The sequence below is a fragment of the Vanacampus margaritifer genome, chromosome 15, assembly GCF_051991255.1.
Source record: "Vanacampus margaritifer isolate UIUO_Vmar chromosome 15, RoL_Vmar_1.0, whole genome shotgun sequence".
Classification (NCBI taxonomy): domain Eukaryota; kingdom Metazoa; phylum Chordata; class Actinopteri; order Syngnathiformes; family Syngnathidae; genus Vanacampus; species Vanacampus margaritifer.
Window position 1 is genome coordinate 4,213,695 of NC_135446.1, and position 21,952 is coordinate 4,235,646.

The window sequence follows — 21,952 nt, forward strand, 5'->3', positions numbered from 1 at the left end:
CTGGGGTGTGGTGGATGAGACGAGTGCCACCCACGGATTTCCATGTGATATCTGCGATCGCCGATTCCGAAAGGCCGTTGGTGTCTCCCAGCATAAGCGGCACGCTCACCCGGAGAAGTGGCTCAGGATTGTCGGGGGAAAGAGTAAAGAGAAGAAAAAGGCGAAAAGGAGAATAGAGGACGAATTTATTCCTGAGAAGGCAACTGACCAGGTGAGGTAAGATGCAAGGTCTCTGCGTGGTGACATGGCAAGCTATGGCCGAGAGGAGCGACAACTGGGTCGGGAAATTGATGCAGAATTGTCGGCTGATGCGGTCCCGCCGAAATCACCCCCGGATCTGGTGGCGACCAGAATCCGTGAGGCAAAAGAAAAAGGGGGTGATGGAAAAGATGGCGAGGAGCTCAAGGCCATAGCTGATATGGTCATTGATGTTGATCAGAAGCCTGAACTGATCGAGACCTTTGCATTGGACCTGATCAAGTCCAGTGAATATTGGGTCGGCAGTGGCGGGGCTGTTCAGTCGCATCATGACGATGAGGCTATCGCGAGCCTGTCCGATTGATCCTAGGTAGCGTGGTTTCATGGAGGCCACGAGTGGGTGCCCTGAAAACCTGCTAATCTTGGACCGATTAATCAGGCGCTCGAGGGTTGAAGCGATACCGCTAGCAGTTGTGTTCATGGATTTCGTGAAGGCTTTTGACTCAGTGTCCCATGAGCATATCCTGTGTGCTTTGGGGCATCGGGGCGTGGACAAACACGTTATCGAGTTGGTCCGGAACTCGTATGTAGACTATACAGGTCCAGGGTGTGGGCGCGGACATGTTCCGAGGTGACAAGTTCAGCAGTTCGTGGCTTGCGGATCCCATGGCCGCAAGTTTCAGGCAGCGCCACTTTTTGATGGGGCTGGCACTAAGGGCAGGTGTGTACCCCACTCGGAGTTCCTGGCGAGGGGTCGGAGCAAACTAGGGGCAGCCTGTAGACGTTGCGAGGCAGAGCTTGAATCATGCTCACACATCTTGGGTAACTGCGCTGACACCAAGCGGAACAGGATCACAATAGGTACAATAAGATGTGTGAGCTCTTGGCCACAGAGGCGGAACGTTATGGTTGGGTCGTCACCAGGGAGCTTCGAGTGAAGACTCCTGAGGGCGTCCTCAGGATCCCCGACCTGGTTTGCGTGCGCGGCCACGATGTTCTGGTCTTGGATGTGACTATTCGGTACGAGTGGAACTATGTCAACCTCGTCCGGGCGGCAGGGGAAAAGGTGACCCACTACAAACCAGTGGCGGCCCAGATTGCTCAGTTGGTTCGAGAGCGTGATGTGCAGGTAATGGGCTTTCAGATGGGAACCCGGGGAAAGTGGCCCCCAATGAATTTTGCTGTGCTCATTGCTCTAGGAGTCCCAAAAAGCAGATTGCGTGAGTTCGCCCGGCTGGTGAGTCGGAGGACGTTGCTCTACACAGTTGATGTACTGGTAGCGTTCTTCCGGGAGCTAGAATGGCGTCAAGAACCCGAGCAGGTCCGGGGCGAACCAAGCGGCGAAATGCTGTGATACAATCAGAAATATCAATCCCTAGACATGTCATATTAATAAATGCGGTATCCAAGAATATTATTAAGAACAAGCAATATAGAGCACAAAGATGGAAAGACCCAGATGTCTGGGCGGGAGGGCTACTTAAACCCCGGGCTCTAGCCCAGCGAAGGACAATGCTAAATTCATGAGGGACAGTCGAAAAAAAAAAGAGGTGTATGCGAGTGCGTGTGCCGAACCAGGAGGAGCGCGCCTCTCTTCGGGGCTTATTGCTGGCCGTTGGCGGAGCTCCAGCGGACCAGGAGGAGCGCGCCTTTCTTTGGGGCTTGTTGCTGGCCGTTGGCGGAGCTCCAGGGAGCCGGGCGTTGGAGTTGCCTAGGCAGGGGGGCCTCCTCCACTAGCAAACCTCCATGAGCAGTCCCACAGAACCACAGGCAGGCTACCAGGGGTCGAAATCCCCCATTGAAATGAAAGGCGGGCTACCAGGGGTCGAAATCCCCCATCGTCTTTTGGTAAAATAAGGCATCAACATAGTTTTTTTTTTTAATACTTAGTTGTGAATTTTGCTGTTTGGTTTCTTTTTCTACTTGTGTACAGGTCAGTAACTGACATTTTCCCTATTGCTGCCAAGTGGCAGAAAGCTCTATTGTAACTGAGCAACTCATTGACAATTGTAACAGCACCAATGCATTGAATTCATAACATATTATTTTATGCAGCCCACTCGTCAGCGCGCACAGCCCAAGGTCGGCATGCAAACGGTATGGCTGCATGGTTAAGAACCACTTATTTAGACATTTCAGGTATGACCAGAACTATATGAGTCATGGTTTCACCTTGGCCACCCCAATGAAAAATTTCTGGCTACGCCCCTGGACATGACAATACTTGACGAGACTATGGAGGCACACAAGGACAACATAACAAAACACAGATCATGACTTAAACTAAGGTAACAAACTCAAACAAAACCCAAAACATGACAAAAAAGCAACAAAACTATCCACCACACAACCCAAACCATGACACTGGACAACTTGCTGCCAGTCGGACAACCATTCACACTAGCAATCATTGTATGGAGACAGAACTAAAACCGTCTGCACTGATGTCAGGTGAGTGTCCCACATCAACAGCAAGTTTTTACGTATGTTTAAAACGTGTGCATAAAATGGGCATTCACTTACAGTGTGTTTTAAAAAAGCTGTGAAAAATAAGCTTTTGTGCATCATGTCCCACAGGTGCCTCTGCTTCACACTGTATTTTCTGTCTTATTGTTTTGTGCACACGTATGTGTGTGATGTAAAGTGAAGGGAGAGAGCGCAAGAAAAAGTGGTGTAGAGAGGGAGAAGCGAGAGAGCAAGAGACGGAGAAGTGACATAAATCAATGCGAGCGCTCCAAGCACCTTCCACTGTCAGCAGCGGCACCCATCACCTCTTTGCTTTTGGCTCTCAGCATCACGGCTACCAACGCAGCCTTCGGTAAGTGAATCCCTCCCACATTGCATACGCGGTACTGCGGAGGCGGGCCGTGCAAATGAAGAGGGCCGTGCCGTTCACCATTCATATTTAGAGACCCGCAGGGGGCTTGGAGCGAAGGGGGAGCCTTTTGCACCAATCACAACCCCGACTGCAAGATGGTGGTAAAGACAAGTGTAGGAAGAGAGGGAGCGACAGATTGGCACTGATTTGAACTGGTTTTTGATCCTTTCATTCTTTATACTCTTTTATGCTTATTCTATGCATGACTTTGAAAACATTGAATGAGAAGAATGCAGTTTTTTATCTATCAAAAAAGCTCTAAAAAGATATCTGAAGTGTTTCTTTCATTACAAAAGTTGCACACGGCTTCTCAAAAGCATTACTTCTTGTTCAAGGACATTATCCAAATAGTCATTCACGATATTGCAGGAGGGAACTGTTAAACTTACTGCAGTTGAATAATACGTCTCAACACAACCAGTCATTTACATTTTGTCGATTTTAGGTCCCCACATAGTTTTCCTCAATTCACCAGTGGGACCCTATTTTCGTGCCCAGCGCAAGTCTAGCACAAAGTGCAGTCTAACTTTTTATTTTCTTGTGGTATTTTCTTCGGCTAGCGAAGGTAGATTTATGTATTGTTGTGGGAGGGAACGCAGCCGACTCCCGACCAATCGAAGTGGCTCCCCCTATTCCCTTAGATTTCAGCGCCGAGAGATAGCTGTGCAGTCTACATGACATTTACATGTAGGAGGTTGTTGCACGCATGCAAAGTACATTTAAAAGCAGCTGTGAGAAGATCTACTTGAGGATGATGTAAAGATGACCACTGTGGAGACCTTGCACCCCGGAACAAAACAGAAAATGAACCCGTTTTTACGTACGGGCGCACCTGTTTATGAAAATAGCACCCTTAGTGTTATTGCGACTTCTCAGGCATTTACTGCCTTCAGGTTTCTCAATTTTATGTGGATATTATATCATAGGGTTTTTTTTTATATTAATGCAGTATTGTTGTTCTCTAAGATTGTTCTGAACCATTCTGGCTAAAAAACAAAATCACGTAAATATGTCACGTGGTCATAATGAATTGGCATTGCTGCTGACTGTTGTGTTTCTTGTTATGGCCTGGCAAGAAGTAAAAATTGTCATGTAGATTTTTGACATTCTGTGTAAAACACCAAAAACAAGTGCTCAGTACTAAGAAAAGCACATAAAAGCCACACATGGCTTGTTCTGTGCTAGTGTGTGTATCCCGGGGCCTGACAGACATTTTTAGATGCAGGTATGATGAGTCAGATGGTGAGAGACATCTGTCAGTCCCTCAAAAATATTCTCCCAATGCAACTGATGAGATCCCTTCTTTCTTAGGGCTCTGCTGACAAACAAAAACAAAAAAAGTGCCAGTATTTGAATGGGGTGTTGATCTTGTACAAGTCCCAAACAAATGTGGCGGCTTGCTGGATCACATACCTCTCTTCTTCTGCCGCCATCTGTTAGATGAAGCCGGCAGGTAGAGTGGCGTTGTCAGCAGTATCTTGGATAGTTACAGGCTATACACGTGGATACAACTGCTGGTCTTCTTCGGAAAGAAAAATCCACAATGGTCACTGAAATAACTTGTTCAACTGCTTTTGCTGAATCTGGCACAGAGGCACAAAATCCTGAAACTGTCATGGCATTCTGGAGCAAAATGTGCCAATGATGGAAATATTGCGCTCAGCAGCTGCTCATGGGATCTGCAAACAGGATTAAATAAAACAGATAACAACACTCAAAAATGGCTAAGAACAAAATATTGGACAACTCTTAAGAACCCTAATCTATTGAACATTTGTGAACGGGTTCCCCCAAATTCTCACCGTCATACTATCAGACCATAACTGTCCTTTTTTGTCCCTTCTATCATCTTCCTGCAACACTGGCATAGAATGACTTATTAATGGAAAAGACATGTTTCCTGCAAGAAATGGTTCCGGATGCCACTAAAAGGTCAAGCACAACACTTACCGATTTATCACTGCCAACCTATAATGCTAATAATAATAACACTGACTCTTCCACAACTGTAACATGTAATTCACTTTGGACATGCAGTGCGTGCAGCTTCAGGGTCGCATATAAAGAATTCTTTTTGGACGGGTTGCAGGTGTGAAGTAAGTGTCCTGGACATCTCTTTAAAATTAATGGGGGAAAAAAAGTTTAAGGTACAGCAATCAAAAATGATTTTTTTTTTACCAGTTGTGCACTACTAAAGACAGCCCTTTCTTTACAACAACATCCAAGGTTGGATCAATCAAAGCATGTGGAAAATATTTTTTCTCCAAGTGTTGAACTCTTTGGCGATCATTCCGAAAGGTATGTTTGTTACGGAAGCAACACTTCACATCCCCAAAAACATAAAATGAGCTACAGAACCTTCACTGAACTACAAGGAAAGCAAAGATGATGAAGAAGCTCACACTTTTTCAATGACCAAGATGTTGTTGTCATTGATTATTTGCAAAAATAGGTTAGGCCTGCAGTCGAGTACATCTCAATTCCAGTCAAAAACACTGGAAGTGATGATTGATCAATGATTCGTCACTGTCGAGTGTCGAAAAGTTCATGTCAAGATTGGCTTCATTTCATTGTATCTGACACATTCGGTCCCTTAGGACTTTAGCTACTGTATATATTAGTGGTAACGTATTGCCTTACAAATTGTGTACTTAGCTGAGGACAATTTCCCATTTCTGACACAAAAACAAGATGACTATGCAAACGAGTTTAGTCCAAGTAACACATTGTAACCTCTCTTGAGCATCCGTTAATGAACTCAATTTGTAGTGGGCAACATTTGACCAACTTTGCAAATTTATAATAAGCTTCCTTGTTGGATCAAACGGGAAACCTCATTGTGCCAATCTACGCCAGAGTGAGAAACTTACCTTATTATTGTTATCAAAGTAAAGCCAGCTCCTCTTCTAGCAGTCTTTAGGGACTGTACTCACTCTCTGCTCATGGACACATGGGAAATCCAAACAACGCCTCTATACTGTACGCAACCCCTTCTTCCTGTAAACACACGCACACACGCACACACACTGCCTTGTCTGGTGCACGTCATTTTATTTGTGAAATGAGTCCATTCTCTCTGACCCTGTCTTTTCATCAGCAACGGTGGTGCATATTTTAGTCCCTTTCCCCTGTGCTTGTTTTACTAATTGGTGGCTATACTTTGCCTAACAGTCTTTGATCATCTCAGATCATTACGTTTACCTCATTAATCGTCAGCTTGTGATTTTTCACCCCCTTTCCCGTAAAAAATAAATAATAATAATACTTCAAAAATTAAGGCTTCATGCCAAATGGGATTAATAATACATCATATGAGCCAAGAAACGTGATTCCTTTTTAAAAAAAATTTTTTTACTTGCTTTGCTTTGGTTTGTTTTTTTTTTTTTTTTATTGAACATATAAACATAAAGAAAACACATTACAGGTCTGAAATATAAATTTAAGTAAAAAAGAAAACAATAATAGGAAGAAAGAAAATATTTTATATGTTCAAAACGGGCGGCACGGTGGCCCGCTGGTTAGCACGTCCGCCTCCCAGTGCAGAGGACGTGAGATTGAGTCCAGGCTTCGGCCTTCCTGGGTGGAGTTTGCATGTTCTCCCCATGCTTGCGTGGATTTCCTCCGGGTACTCCGGTTTCCTCCCACATTCCAAAAATATTCGTGGCAGGTTAATTGAACACTCCAAATTGTCCATAGGTGTGATTGTGAGTGTGGATGGTTGTTCGTCTCTGTGTGCCCTGCGATTGGCTGGCAACCAGTTCAGGGTGTACCCCGCCTACTGCCCGAAGACAGCTGGGATAGGCTCCAGCGACCCTTGTGAGGACAAGCGGTTAAGAAAATGGATGGATGGATGTTCAAAAGGGGTAGGAGGAAGTTAAAAACGTATCTCCTTATTTCCTTTGTGTAATTAATGTTGCATTGTCTTGTGAGCTGACATGGGATTAATTCAACACATTTGCTAAGGATGTCTTTTCCAGGGGACTATAGACATGTCTACACTAGAAAGCTGGTAACCTGCCATTAGCCAGATTGATAATTGTGATTCACTCAAGTGAGTTCTCCACAGTTTCAATCTGGGACTGCTCCACGGTGATTTACTCGGGAAAGGCGGGACATTCTGTATTATACTTTGAGTTGATTGGACGATGTGGAATCTTGTGCACATTTGTTTTGACTAATCACAGCAACGGATGAAAATGTCTCATTTTAGTCTTTTTTTTTTTGAGAAAAAAAAAGCACTAACATCTTTGCCAGCTAAAAATGCACAAAGCACCTCTCACTGTTCATCATTAAACAAGGAAACGTTGAGTAAATCTGTGAGAACAGAATTAATTGCAGCGTCCATTTGTCCATGTTAGGTAAGTTTGTTTCTCCTGGGGTCAGCACTTTGTCACAGCTGCATATCCAGAACCCCAAACACAATACTACTCTGTGATTAGTCGAATCTTGAGAATTCAGCTTGCAGAGCAAGGTTAGAGAGCTGGACCAACATGTTAATTTTGTTATGGTCCATTGAAACCAAGGTTGAACTTTTTGGCCACAATTCTGAAAGGAGTGTTTGCCGTGAACCAAACGGTACTCCTCGTAACCAAAAGAACACCATAAGCTACAGTGAGGAATGGTGATGGAATCATTATGCATTGGGGATGTTTTTTTTTTCAACTAGTAAAAAAAAATAATAGCTTTTTCATTTTCTCCTTTTTCTGATCACCATTTTAGTAAGCAAATCAACATATAGTTGGATTCATTGTTCAGTCAAGGACCAAAATTTAAAAAGAAAAAAAGACTAAAATCATGTTTGGTTGACCTCTCATAGGAAAGGAAGTGCACACGTGCTTATTAACTCATTTACTAAGTGGAAGTAAATACTGATGAGTGAAGTTAAACGCTCAAACTGTGGGGACGAGGATGCGGGCGGAACAGTTGGCCCTCCAACTAGCTCCTAAAAAGCCTGCTAAGGGCGACAATATCCAACAAGCTGCGCTCGTTGGAGAGCGCAGCCTCACTTTGAGGAGACGAGGCATTATGGTTTGATGATGCCGCTTTACAAGAGCTCATTTACAAACATTCGCTTCCTTTCCTTCGCTTGGTCAAGTTGTTTCTGATGTGCATTCAAGATTTCACAGCGACCTTGTAATTAATCCACATTAAGCTCCACTTTCACTCACTTGCGTTGCTTCCCTCACATTTTATCCGCCCTTTTTAGCATTCACATTTCCCACCAAGATATCGTCTCCAACAATAGCTTGTTGTCTTTTCTTTGTTGCTGACAGCTTCATTGTCGATCTGACTCCTAATTGCGTCGCGTACACAAAGATGTTGCGCTCGCCTTCTTGTTGTCGTCGGAGAAGATTATATCTCACGTCAGTCTGTCTGCAGGCGCCAGTCGGCATTGTGACGAGCTTGGCTCTTGTTGTCGCGACGAGCTTGGCGCACTCCTATCATCAAATAAATAAGTCAACGTTTGTGTTGTGGCAAAGACAGGGAAGCGCGTGCGTCTCTGATGTCGTGTTATACATACGTGGTAAAATTGGTCTGTCTGCCACTCAAAAAGTCATTTTATAAACATTCACTTGACTTTACTTGGACCATTTGTCTTTTGTTTACTTGCTGTTGCTGTCACCACGAGACGATCACGGTTAGGGATATGGTTATTGTTGTGCCTATTGTTCTTTCGCCCTAATCCCCCTCTCTTTATCCTCTGTCACTCTACTCCCTCCATCTCAAGCCAATCAACTGTTTTTGTTGTTGGGTGACATTATGAGGGACAAGTGACATCAGTGGACTTTTATATATTAAATCCTTTTTTCTCCCACTCAAATGTGCCATCGCACAAGCCGTAGTGTTTCCAAACTCCACCACAATGGTTAAACTGTATAATATCTGCGTTTAGTGCCACTCAACACCATTTGACTCCACCAATTGGCATAGCTGAATAAAACAAATCGGTTTGTCAGTTTTAGCGTGAGAGGATGACGGTATTTCAATGCCAGACAATCTGTTCACTGTTCAGTCTCAAATGTATGCGTGCACCCATGCAAACCTTGGTGAGCAAATAAAAATATTTTTTTGTGTCGTTATTGTGATTTGAAGCAGGCTGAGCTTGGTTTGTGCAGTATTTTTTATTTTGGTGGGGCAATAAATAGAGATAGACCGGCATGATTTTTTCAGGACCGATACAGATACCCATTACATTAGTAGTCAAGGAGGCATACATTATATTTGGGGCCCATATTCATTTTCAGTAAAATGCAGCATATTCAGCATGTGTTTATTTGGACAACCTTTCAGACGTGTTTTATATATTTACTTTTTTAAATCTTAGACAATAATGAATTTTTTTGGGGGTAAACATTTCTTTACATTTTTGTACAGTAAAGTTTTCAAAAATTTCACAATCACTGAAATGTTAAACTTATCTTTGTTTTAACTTCAAACAAAAACAAAAGTTGCAAAAAGTTCCCAAGGTCAGCAGCATTTCTTACAATTTTAACTGAAATTTTAAATCAACAGTTGTCTGAAGTTAGCGCAGTTTTAAATTGATGTATTATTGGTAATCGGATTTTAAAGAAGGCCAGATGGCGATATGATATCGGTGCTGATAATTGGCCCGGCCGATTATCGATCTATCCCTAGTGACAATAGGTTTTTAAATGGTGTGTTGTAAGTCGAGACTTGCACAGGAACGCCCACCAGGAGCTTGCATGGTACCTTCTCGACAACGTCCCGACAAACTTAAGCAAAATACATTTCCAATACATACAGTTTCCAATTTCCCAGTTTTCTGAAATGCAGCATTTATGCAGGGCAACACTAATTGTGTTCTTTGAGAAGCTTTATACGCTGACATTTGCGAGGCAGCTAATGGTAAGGCGGTTGTAGAAAATCAAATGCGGTTACAATTGAGAGTGCCATAAAAGGGGACAATCAAGGTTCAATTCACATTCCAAATCATATAAAATATTAAAAGCATGTTGACTGCCTTGTGACTAAGAAGGGGCAGAAAAAGAGTAATTTACTTAATGTTGACATGATGTGTCCTGTTGAAAGCGGGAATAATGACCCAGTAGGGGGCCGTTTAACTCGTCCCTGGCTGCATTCTTGGTTGCGGTCTCTTGTGCGTCATCTCCTACAGCTGCCCACTTCTGCAGGCTCTTTATTGAATGTTCACATTGTTAGCGGGTATTCCTAGCGGTCCGCAGTAGTGTTAACGTGGAAAACGTCGCGTGTAAGCGCAGCTTCCCTGTGATCCGGCACCCTAACCGCCTATTACACACAAACACGCTTTCTTCCCTCCTCTGTGCACACGTTCTTCCACTTTCAACATCCTTCTCTTTCTTATGGAAAAGAGCCAATTAGACTTGAGACTGTTTGTTTTAAACAAAATGACTTTTAATTAGCACGATCAAAAAGACTTTTTTCCTCGGGGCCCAGGATACACTTTGTAGTTCCCCCTCTAGATCGAATGTGGTTTTGATGCCACCTGATAGGACGCCAAGACAGTCGGGACACTTTTATAATGAATACACACAACAAACACGCAGAGAGCATCGCTTTGTCTGGAAGCATCGCTTGTTCTCTCCGCGTCTCTGTGTTTTATTATCACGACCCTTCCCTTCTGTTCCCTACATCCGCTTTAATTCTTGTGCTATTGCTTTTCTCTTTTGTCTCTTCACTGTCTGATCTGTGAGGTTTTGATGATGCGGCCCAGCATGTCTCACTGCCGGTTCGAAACTAGTGTCCTCCATGGTGATCTGTGTCAACTTCCACTCTTTTTAGGTTTAACAATACTGTTGGCCAACAATTATACAGTGGGGTGTTCTCAAAGATGGTCAAAGTACTTCCCCTCTGCATTTGAGTAGAAGTATAAAACGTTGTTTAAACAAAGACTTAGAAAAGTATCAAATCAAAAACAAAATACGGTTCCATTAGTTGTTGGTTTTAAGATAGCTAGCTAAATAGTCAACTGAGGAGTAATGAATGCTGAATTGGATAACAACATCATCTGTTGTGACAGAAAATGTAACAGACGAACTGCATTTTAACAAAGCAAGGAGTAGAAGGTATGGAAAAAACTTTTTTCTATCAAAATTGGGAGTAAAAGATACCTGAACAATCTGTTTAGGTACGAAGTATTTGTACATCATTACTTCCCACCAGCGGGTGAATATGCGTGTGATTTTTTTTTGTGTGTCTTTGTCAGGACGCATTTGTTATATCTTTGGCGGCTTTGGCTTCAGGGAGGAAAGACAACACAATCCGGCTCGCCACAGCTCCTAATTGACATGTTTGTAGGATGTTTGTCTTGGAATGACAAAACCATCACAACATTTTTGTTGCCTTTGACATAAAAAGCAACCTTCCTTGTGACCCTCCTCCTGTATTTCAGTTGGTCCCCCATGGTGCTGACAGCTGAGTGAATCATAAAAACGAACAAGTATTCAAAGTAGAGAATTCTCAGTTTAAAGCGTTGTGCAAAGTTGATTTATGACATGAGTTGACTGCATTGCACTTATCACGTTGCACATAAGACTCCATTCATGTCTCATACTCGGGACCAATTACAAGATAATACCGTTCAATCCCATTTCTAGAAGTGTCAAATCCAGGTCCGGAAAGTAAAAAACAACAACAACAAAACTGCCACAGTTTGGCTTTAGCCTCATGTGCTTCTACTCAACTGGCAGCTAAACAAGCTAGATTGAGTAGAAGCACCCATGGCTAAAGCCAAACGGTGGCAAGGTTTTTACCTTCTGGACCTGGATTTGACACCCCTGCCCGTCTCTCATGATAAACATTAGGGGTGTAAATCTCTCCAATCAAGACAATTCGATACGCATCTTGATACATGGGGTGCAATCCGATACAAGGACAGCTTGATTTTAAAATGGAGTGATTCGGTTCAATTCAGTAGGATCACGATTCGATTCGGTGAAACGGTGCAACGATTATTTGATTACTCAACGATTAGACGATTGTCAAATTAATTTATAATTATAACTATCCGTCTTTTAAAATGCTGTTTTAACATGCATCTGCCTAATAAAATACTACACTCCTAAGTTGTAACTACGAATGAATATCTTTTTCAACGTGCCATCTTACTAAATGTAAACTAATTAAAACAATTACATCTCAGTTACTTTTTATTACGTTTACTCTTGTGAAAAAGTGTCAGTTCCTGTATACTACCCATACATGCAGTAAATAAGTGGATGCATGCTTAATGCTTATCAAATTCTTGTGAAAATGTTGTTGAGCTTGATGTCATGTCACCCGTCATATTTCATTATCAGTAACCAGGGGTGACACTTTATTGCTATGTTCTACTCAACACATGTTTATGTTTTTACCTGTGTGAGTCGTTCAATACCCTGGTTTTTAATACAACTCAATGCGTTGTGATTGTCAGACAGGAATCTAGTTGCACATCATATCGGGGGCGTTAATGTTTTTATCATGTCCTGAAAGCCCTCATTCTCCACAACGCAGTATGGCTTAAGTCTTTAACAAAACCTACTTGCTCTCTACCCAAAACTTTATTCACGCGAGTGTGTACAGCAGGGCCTGACGCAACTTCTGACTGGAGTAGGCTTCCTGTCATGATAGGGTGTGCGTGGGAGAGGGTGTACCCAAATGCGGGGAGAAACAGCAGAGAGACAGGAATGAAGAGCTATGTGAAGAACTTTATTAAAACATGTAGAGACAGGTGAGTGGACGAGGACTGGACGTGACGTGACTGGACGAAACGTGAGAAGACCGGTGGCCATGACTGGACTGGGCGAGAGGAGGCTGGTCGCCATGACAGGACAGGACGAGAGGAGGCTGGATTGACTGTGGCTGGCTTGGCAGAACGTGGGCGACTTAACTGTGATGAGGACGACTAGGCTGAGATGTGGACGGCTACACTAAGAAGTGGATAACTAGACTGAGACAAAGAAAACTTAACTATGACGAGGGCTTAGCTTGACGCGATGAGAAACACAGACTTCCACACATAACATCAACATAGACAATGCTCCCACACAGACTGGACAAACACAACAGACTAAGGCCCCCGTCCAGACGGAAGCAAAGCCGGCTTCGTACCGCAAACAAACCTCATATGCTCAGAAGCATTTCAAGACTTGCGTGTGTCCAAAAGAAGACGCTGAGGACGTTTAACGGCTGTAATGTATATGCCAAGTCTGGAGTGGCACTTTAGTACAGCCACAGGGAGTTAACGGAAAGCGTAGAAGAATTTCTTACTTTATTGCAATCTACAGAACAGACATGGCTTTGCATGTATGAAAAGTTTTCAATGAAAACAACATGAAAAAGACAAACACAGGAGAAGTGACAATGGTAGATGATTCAAGTACAACACTGCTTGTTGAACGTGGGAATAAAGAAGCAAAATATATTGCTGCAAAAGCATAAGCAAGCTAAACGGTAAGAAACTTGTGAGGATACATTGAAACTGCCATTCATGTGGAAGGAGCCTAAATACACCAACACTAATGAGACACACCTGGGAAACAAAATAGGCTAAGGGTACTGATTGGTTACACACACTGGGAACGGAACAGACACACAGGTGGACGTGATCAGACATAACAAGACAGGGGAAGAACTAAGGAACACATGACAAACACCAATCACAGACGAACACAAACAAGCACACCCAAAATAAACAAAACCCTAACCCCTACAAAACCGAAACATGACACATCCTGCAATATGAATTATGAAGGGCCCTATTTTTGTAGACTGGTGCACAAACTGGCATGTCTTCATTTTTGTGACAGGAAAAGTCAAATTCAGCGCTTTTGCGAATTTGGCAGACCACATTGCTCCTCTCTGGGTGTTCCGGTGGGTCCAAGGCATTTTCTATTGCACATGCCTGACAATTATGACCCCCCCCCCCCCCCCCCCCAACAGGTGTAAATACATTTCCATGTAATTAGACATCTGAAATGTTGACCAAGTGTCTTGATAAACTAGAGTAGTAATTTTGAGTATAACTCCTTTGCAAGGCCCATACATTTTTACATAGATTGAATTTACCCTCTTCTGTCATATATATATTTTTTAAAGGTGATTTGGACCTAAATTGACTGCTGTTTAGAATAATTACTCATGCCATCTACTTTCACGAGCTAAATAATGTGCAGTGTTGTTTTCATGCCAAATATACATTTTGGAATCATGGCCAAAAAGCAATTTTTTATTTAAATAAAATAAAATTATAATAAATTTTCCCCACATGCCTGTCTTAGATGCTTTCCTTTCCTTTTCTCGTGCCACCTTTTTCATGGTAGTACCAGATCATGCCATAAATTCCTTCAAGACCATGCACATTGCTGGAGGGATTTTGGCAGCCCGCAACAGTTTTCTTCTTGCCATTTTTTTCTTAAAACTTGAAGGAATGTCCAATTGCTTCATTTTCTGCACATCTTCTCTGTGGAACACGGCACAATGGTACAACGGTAACAATAGCCTTTTATTATGATAGATGCAACTACAGGTGAAAGAAAAATTATGTGAAACATTTTTAATTACAGCACATGGATGTCTGCATGAACTGGTCATAAAATGTGATCTGATGTTCGATGAAGTCACAACAAGACACATTGAGAGGTATATTTTCATGCTAATAAATAAATCCCAATTGGAGGTATTCTCAGAGCTTTCTTTGTGTGAGGATTGAGTCAATTTTTTTAGAAAATAAAACTCAAAATTGGTGTGTTGAATAACAGAGTAGTGCATCTCTAACCAACGCCTCCAATCTTGTCACGTGGGACGTTAAAACAGAGTAAACTTTAGACCTGGTAAATCCAGTTCTGAATTGTGGCGCAGGTGGTGTAATGTAATTTTGGCGGATTTGATCAAGTCACAGGCAGATGGATTCTGCACTCTGTGGTGGATGCCATCATATTTCATTTATAAATGACAACAGCAATCTCAGAAAACTCTTTGTAGAAATCAATTCATTAAATGCATTTGTCACATGACAAAGATTGGATCAAATGCAGTGTCCATTTCACATAAACCAACCTTTACATCATCTGCAATTTTGCAATTTCTTATTAAACACACTTTGTACACGCCAATGTTCTGCACGGACCCCAGAGAGTCCATTTCTGCTTGTGTGTGCCTCAACTGTGCTGATATGAAGGGAATGAGCCGCTTCAATTGGCTGGGAACCAAATCAACTGCGTTCCATCTCAAAAGTCCAGAAAATTCCACCCATGCACACAGTCAGACTGCACTTTGTGCTAGACATGAAAATAGAGCTGGGCATAAAAATGGGGCTCCTGATTCTGATTCGTCATTAGGGCACTGTAGGTGTTTACTTACATTTTCCACCCGACACTGTGAATGTTTGCACGGCACTTCCTATAAAAACACATTATTTGTTTGTCTGGCATTAGTTTAAACAAACTTGTTTTTTCTGTTGCTGTGACTAAAATGACAATGAGATCAAATTTTGGACCCATTTTTGGACTAAGAAAAAGAGCTGATGGTCCTAAAGTAGTGATGAGGAACTGTCATTTAGCGATGAGGGAAGCATGGTTAAAATAACATTGACGGAGTGACGGTCTGACAATGACTGATTTATGAAATAATGACTGACGGTTGGCCCAGCTGTTGACAAATGACGGACCAGAATTTACAGACATGCCCACCTCTGACTTGTACTGTTTGATACCGACGTTGATTGTAATTTCTTGGCTAATCCATCCATCACAAAAAACGTTTTTTATTTTGATTGGACTTTGCAAGTCAAGTGGGCGCTGCCTATCTGGCACACACTGAAGCTGCTGTGTGTGTGCAAATTAGCAGAACAAAGCATCTGTTATTATTTCTCTCAGCTCATCTCAGGGCAAGAGGATGCAAGTTGACGTACACACCTGTAGTTTTAGTGCTCTCCCAGGAGCTGACAGCTGCATCAAGGCTAATGCGCCGTATTGGAGTGAACAGGACCTTTAGTCTAAACGGCGTTCCCCTTCAGAGGGAGCCCCGCCCCCGGCAGTGAGCGCACGGAGGTTTGGTGTGGGGGAGACAAGGCCAGTAGTTAAGTGCTTATTAGCCTGCCTCATCTGACACTTACACTTCTACTTTTGCTCTCTCCACTGCCAGAGGGGCGACTAGAATGGGAAAAGGCCTTTCTTTTACGTTCCTCTTCCTCCCGCCATCGCTAATGTCTTGAAGGAGGAGCGTTTTTGTTGCTGTTTTTTTTAGAGCGCTTTCGTCTCCTTTAAACGGCTGGCAGATGACAGAAAAATTAGAGGCATTTTGCTCCTGACTCCTGGTTGTTGTGTACGTGCGCACGTTTTTTCATTCTGTCTTTTTTCTGCTTCCAATGTTTTGTCAGTTTGTTTTCAGCCCAGCTGTTTCCGCAGCACAATAAAAGCAAGCCGTGCATGCACACAGACGGGTTTGAATGAAAAGAAAAGTGTGTCCTAATAGGAGACAGATCTGATTCTGTGTTCTGGACGGGAGGAATAACGTCTTCCCTTCATTATTTAGATGAGCTGTGATTGCCTGTTTGGAAAGCCAACAGCTGTAATGACAATGATTAGCTGCGCATTCGGTGTTTGCATGAAGGTGTTCGCATGAAGGTGTTGTTGAAGGTGTTAATGCAATGAATGTATTCAGGTGCCACTTTTTTCTTGTTGAGGGAGCAGATGTGGTAAGATGTTTATTTTAGAAGCTTTTTTTGTATCACTTATGCACACCAATACATAAACAAAGACAAGTTGGTTCAATAGAATCCATTCATTTAGTCTTTGTGTGTTCGGTGTGTCCATGATCCATTAATGATTAAAACCTTCTCCACCGGCTTGTATTGTGTGGCATAGTCTAATTGTTTGTCGTGAATGTGAACGTGGATACAGTTTTTCTGTTTTGTTTTGCAGTTTGTATGGACGGTAACCCAGAGCAACCCGAGTTTCTTTGAGAGGAATGCTATTTCAATAAATTTGAATGGGTCACAATGAGGGACAAACAGATTCCCATTAGAGTTGTTTTTAGTTTATTTGGTTCTTTGAACCTTAATGTGTCAATAATGTAACTTTTCAATTAAGCAAGATGTGGGAATTATGTTCAAATAGTTAACAACACTCTCCTTACATGAGGAACTAATAACTAACACATGAATACATTTACATAATTACATTCATGTTCCATAGACAGTATGCATTCATTCATTCATCCATAGTCACGATAGTTCGGAGTTCTCATATTTGTATCTCAAATGTGAGACTTTGCAGAGCTCTTTATTACTTTTCATTGCAGCTTTGCAGCTCTTAGTTACGTCGTTCAAACTGCAAATACGAGTTACACACACGCTGCATGTATTAGTTAGTCTTTTGAAAGCCCAACATGTGTTCCACCTGGGATTATGGAGATGTTTGTGAGATCAAATGTTGTCCACCAGCCACCAACCACCAAGCCCATCCTCCCTTCCCTATTATGTGTAACGTGGGGGGAATAATCCTCTTGTGGAATTAATCTCCTTTAAATAGCATTTGTTACCATGCTAGATAGAATTATTGCTCTTGTTCCACTCCGGGATATGATAATGTACTAAATCTACTGGCATGTGCGTGAATGCCCGTGAGAAAGCTGATTAGAGCCAAATCTATGTATGAAATGTAGACAAAATGCAGCTGGGTCAAGGTTATCTTATGATGAGCACTTTTTCCTCCCACTGACCACAGGCCACCTTATAATTTACTACCAACTCAATACAGCACATATTGATCAAACATCAATTTTCGGTGGATCTGGATTGGACCAGATGCAACCTGAATTTATTTTTATTTTGGACATATTGTCTTGTACTAAATGCTATTTTTATTACCATTGCAAAAAGTAAATGCACATTTTTCTCATTAGATTGTACAAATGTACATAACCTTCAGGGTATGTCAAGTGAAATAGTTTACATTTCAAAGAAGGTGCGTCAATGTCTTTGGGTGTCTCCCAACATGGAAAGCGGGAGAAGGAGAGCTATAATTTGGCTGACTGGCAGAGGAAGTAAGGTCTCTCGAGGGGGTGTGAGAGTGACACTTTAAGTGAATAGAGACATCAGCGAGCCTGTTTTTCGTTGTTGTTGAAGTCATGAGGGGATAGCGCTTGTAGTACTCCAACCTGTCAAATTCAAGACAAGTGTGTGTGTGTGTGTGTGTGTGTTAACCATCCTCCTCCTCCTCCTCTTTTTTTTGTCCTCCCTGTCACAGCTGTCTGTGGATTCTAGTGGTGTAAGTTCAACAGGTATACTGGTCATAACCCATCACTTGATTTGTCCTGTTCCCTTTTAGAGTTAACCGCATAACAGCAAATCACTTGTTTGCAACAGCAAGCTGATTTGGGCTTTGATTTTATCCAGTTAATTGTCTTTAAAGTATGCAAGTGTGGAACTGCCAATGTGGAGTAAACATTTTTGACAGGAGAGTACGTTCAAACATAATCGCAAATATGTTCAAACGTACTTGTTAGATAAATGCTACAACGATAGCATATTTTCTCACAAGTGAAAAAAAAAAACTTCTTTTTTAAAACATTTGTCCCACATTACAGCAATGAATTTGAAAAGTAGGTTAAAAAAAACCAGTTCATTCGTAACTTTGATGATTTATTGTCATGTCTTAAATGCTTAATTTAGGTTCAGCGTTATGGGAAAATATGCTGTTTGCAGCATTTACTACGTACTCATGATTTGATCACTTGATAGCATTTAGGTGCACTAATGCTGAAAAGATGATATTTCAGTAAAGACTCAATTTTTTCCCTTGTTGAATATTTGCCTCTAATAATGCTAAAGTTTCCCTTTGAGGCTTTACCAAAGCGTGTGTGCTGTTTTGCACCGTGACTGTTTTCAGAGAATGACGGTCACAAGACAATTGGCATTTTCAGCAATGTTTCAGTCCCTTTTTTTTTTTTTTTTGGGAGATCTCAGTATTGATCATTTGAAATGTCATCATCATTGTTCTCCCTTTTTTTTTTTTTTTTTTTTTTTTTGTATGAGTGTTTGTGCGAGTGTGCGTGCGTGTGTGTGTGCGTGCGTGCGAAAAAAAAAAAAAAAAAGAAGAATTCCCATACCGTTCACCTAAACCGAACACTTCAAAATCCAGCCAGAGTCGTGGGGCCGCCAGGAGACCCAAAGGGGGACCAAAGAAAAGAAAGAAAAGCGAAGCCCAGCACCGACCAGACACCACCCACCGGGCCACTAACCTTCACCAACCCCAAAGACATCCAAACTCCAACAAATCAGGGAAACCTCAAGGGCCCAAAGGAGAAACTGAGGAAAGGTAGAAAGGACAGACGAAGCAGAGTGAGATCCACAGACACCAGCCTCCACCGAATCAATGACCTGAGGGAGAAACAAATTGTGTCTGAGTCTCGATAGATGCTGGTGTGGTGGATCTAGCATGCATGAAAATCTCCACCAAAGAGGGGAGCCGTCGACCCCCGCCAGGACAGAGCAAGCGCAACACCTCAGGGCCCCCCAGGCCGCGGCCGCGCTAAAGGACGACCCCCGGGCCCCGCAGGGGCCACCGGCCGGAGAGCAAACCCCGGAGCAGGAGCGCCCCCCACCCCAACGCGGCCCGCGCCCCCAACCCAACGCAGCAGGACGGGGCACTGCAGGCCCACCAGGCACCCCACCGGCCCACAACCCCCGCTCCGTTTCAGTCCCTTTTCTTAGAAGAGGCACGTTAATAAAATCACATTTGGAGGTCTTCTTCCATTTCCTCTATTTCAATGGCTACCTTTGTGACAATGACCCGTTTTAGCTTTCCCCTTTGCTACAAATTGTGTTTTTCAGATTGTGTTCTCGCCAAGTAATCACTGCTTAGCCTTTGGCACTTTTGTGTGTCTGTATTCAAATCTTTTCTCAAAGTTTTCTCACAGACTATCACGGTTTCGTGAGAGGCTGTCGGGGCGGGCTACCGAGTCAAGGGTGGGTTCCTCAAGTTTCTCACGTTCTGTCAAGGATTTCTACGGATGGAAATTGCCTGCCTCTATTTTAAATCCTACTCTGTACACAATATTTAAAGATTGATGTCAGATCTTTCAAATATTCTAGTAGAGTACTTTTAAATACTCCACTGTGCAATAGAGTGAAAAAAGTGCTGCATGCTCCCATTTAGCCGTATGACTCTACGACAGACCATTGTAATGAATCAGCTGTTTAGCAAACGGATCGGAACTCAGTGAGTGATAGAACCCTTCCACATGCACCAATCAGATTTGTGGCGAGGGAAACATCATCACCCGACAGGTGTGTGTGTGTGTGCATGTGTAATTTACACAGTTGATATCCAACAGGCAAATATTTACCTCTGTGCAACTGCCACCCTGCAACACAAAGCTGTTTTTATGCATACGGAAGTGTGTATTGTGTGTCTCTTAGGCAGCCTACAAGCATTGTGGATATTTGAGCCACTGTGAGTGTGTGCATGTTTTAAGGGTGGCACTGAAGGTCCAAGCAAGACCACCTTGGTGAACAATGACTCTTTTATTCTACGGCAAGTTTTATTGCTCTCTTTGTCTCACACACCACAAGCAGACGGGAAGTGCACGTATCCTCGCAGACATGGGACCACGCACTAGCACTAACTCTAGCAGGGGGAGCTCACAAGTTCTATGTGTGTATGTACGCATGTATGTTTACAGTGATTGGTGATTTTGTGGCAAAAGAAAGTCGTGGAACGCTTACCTTTTCATATCTGGCTCATATAATGATTGACATTTTTACATGCCCATTTATTTTGTGGCATGATTCACACAACAAAACATGCTGTTGTCATATTTGCGCTCTCAGACTGTGTCCTTTGTGTTGCAACTGCCCGATGTAATCAGCAGCCTATGAGAGTCATCCGCAACCTATAAAGGGAACAGCGGAAGACATTCTGTTTGTCGGGCGATTCATCTGCTTGCCACCATGGCCGGATGAATGTTTGTTAGCTACCTAGCTCCAGGTCTCCTGATGTACGATCCCTTCTCACTATTTCTGGTCTAGTTTTTGCGGTCACGCCTAGTCGTGAGTACGTTTCGCGCAAACGGCTTACTTAATGACTTACTGGGCATTCCTTGTTTAGCGTTTGGCCCTGGTTGATGCAAGAGCCTTTGTTCTCTTTGTCATGTCACTGTTAGCCTAGATGATTGCATCACCTTCAGTTGATGCTTTGTTTTACAAATAAATGTAAAAACTATTATTTGTCTGCGTTTTTGGGATCTAATTCATGAACGTAACAGCTGTGGTGTATAGAGGACCAAAACAGCCAAAATTAAAAATAAACAAATGAATAAATAAATGAGTAAACATGAAAATAAAAATTGATATACAAATATAATTTTAAAATTAAATAGAAAAATATATAAATAGAAATAAAAACAACAAAATATATATAAATCCCTAAATCAATAAAACTACAAATAAATACAAACATAAAAAACAAGAGAATAAGAGCCAAAACATAACATTTTGGTAGTCATTCATGCTAACAAAGCAATATTGTGACAATGACTACTTAGTAGCACAGCACATGTTCTTATGGTGTAAAATGAAAATATTAAAATGTCGAACATCATAGCAACCAACCCCCAGTACTACATGTACAAACCCTCCAAAAAGCTGCATAATGAATGGTGAGGTACAGTTGATCAACTGCTGGTGTCTTGGTTTCAAAGTGTCAAAATGCGAACGAAATAATTAAGTACACTGATGAAAAGCAAATTCCAGTTGAATGTGTTGGTCTATTCAGATCACGTTCACCTGCAAAGGTTGTAATGCATTTATCCTAAAATCTCACCTGAAAGTGTGACTACTAACTTGTGCTGTCACAATAGATTATTTTTTTTAGAATCGATTAATCTATAGATGAT

General features: G+C 42.3%; 1 long non-coding RNA gene across 1 annotated transcript in view; it reads left to right on the top strand.

Moving 5' to 3' along the window:
- Positions 1-2,868: 2,868 nt before the first annotated feature.
- LOC144035422 (uncharacterized) overlaps positions 2,869-21,952 on the top strand; it is a 38,694-nt gene continuing 19,610 nt past the window's right edge. Inside the window, exon 1 of the long non-coding RNA XR_013288436.1 lies at positions 2,869-3,016. This is a non-coding gene — a long non-coding RNA (uncharacterized LOC144035422). The remainder of the gene's footprint in view (positions 3,017-21,952) is intronic.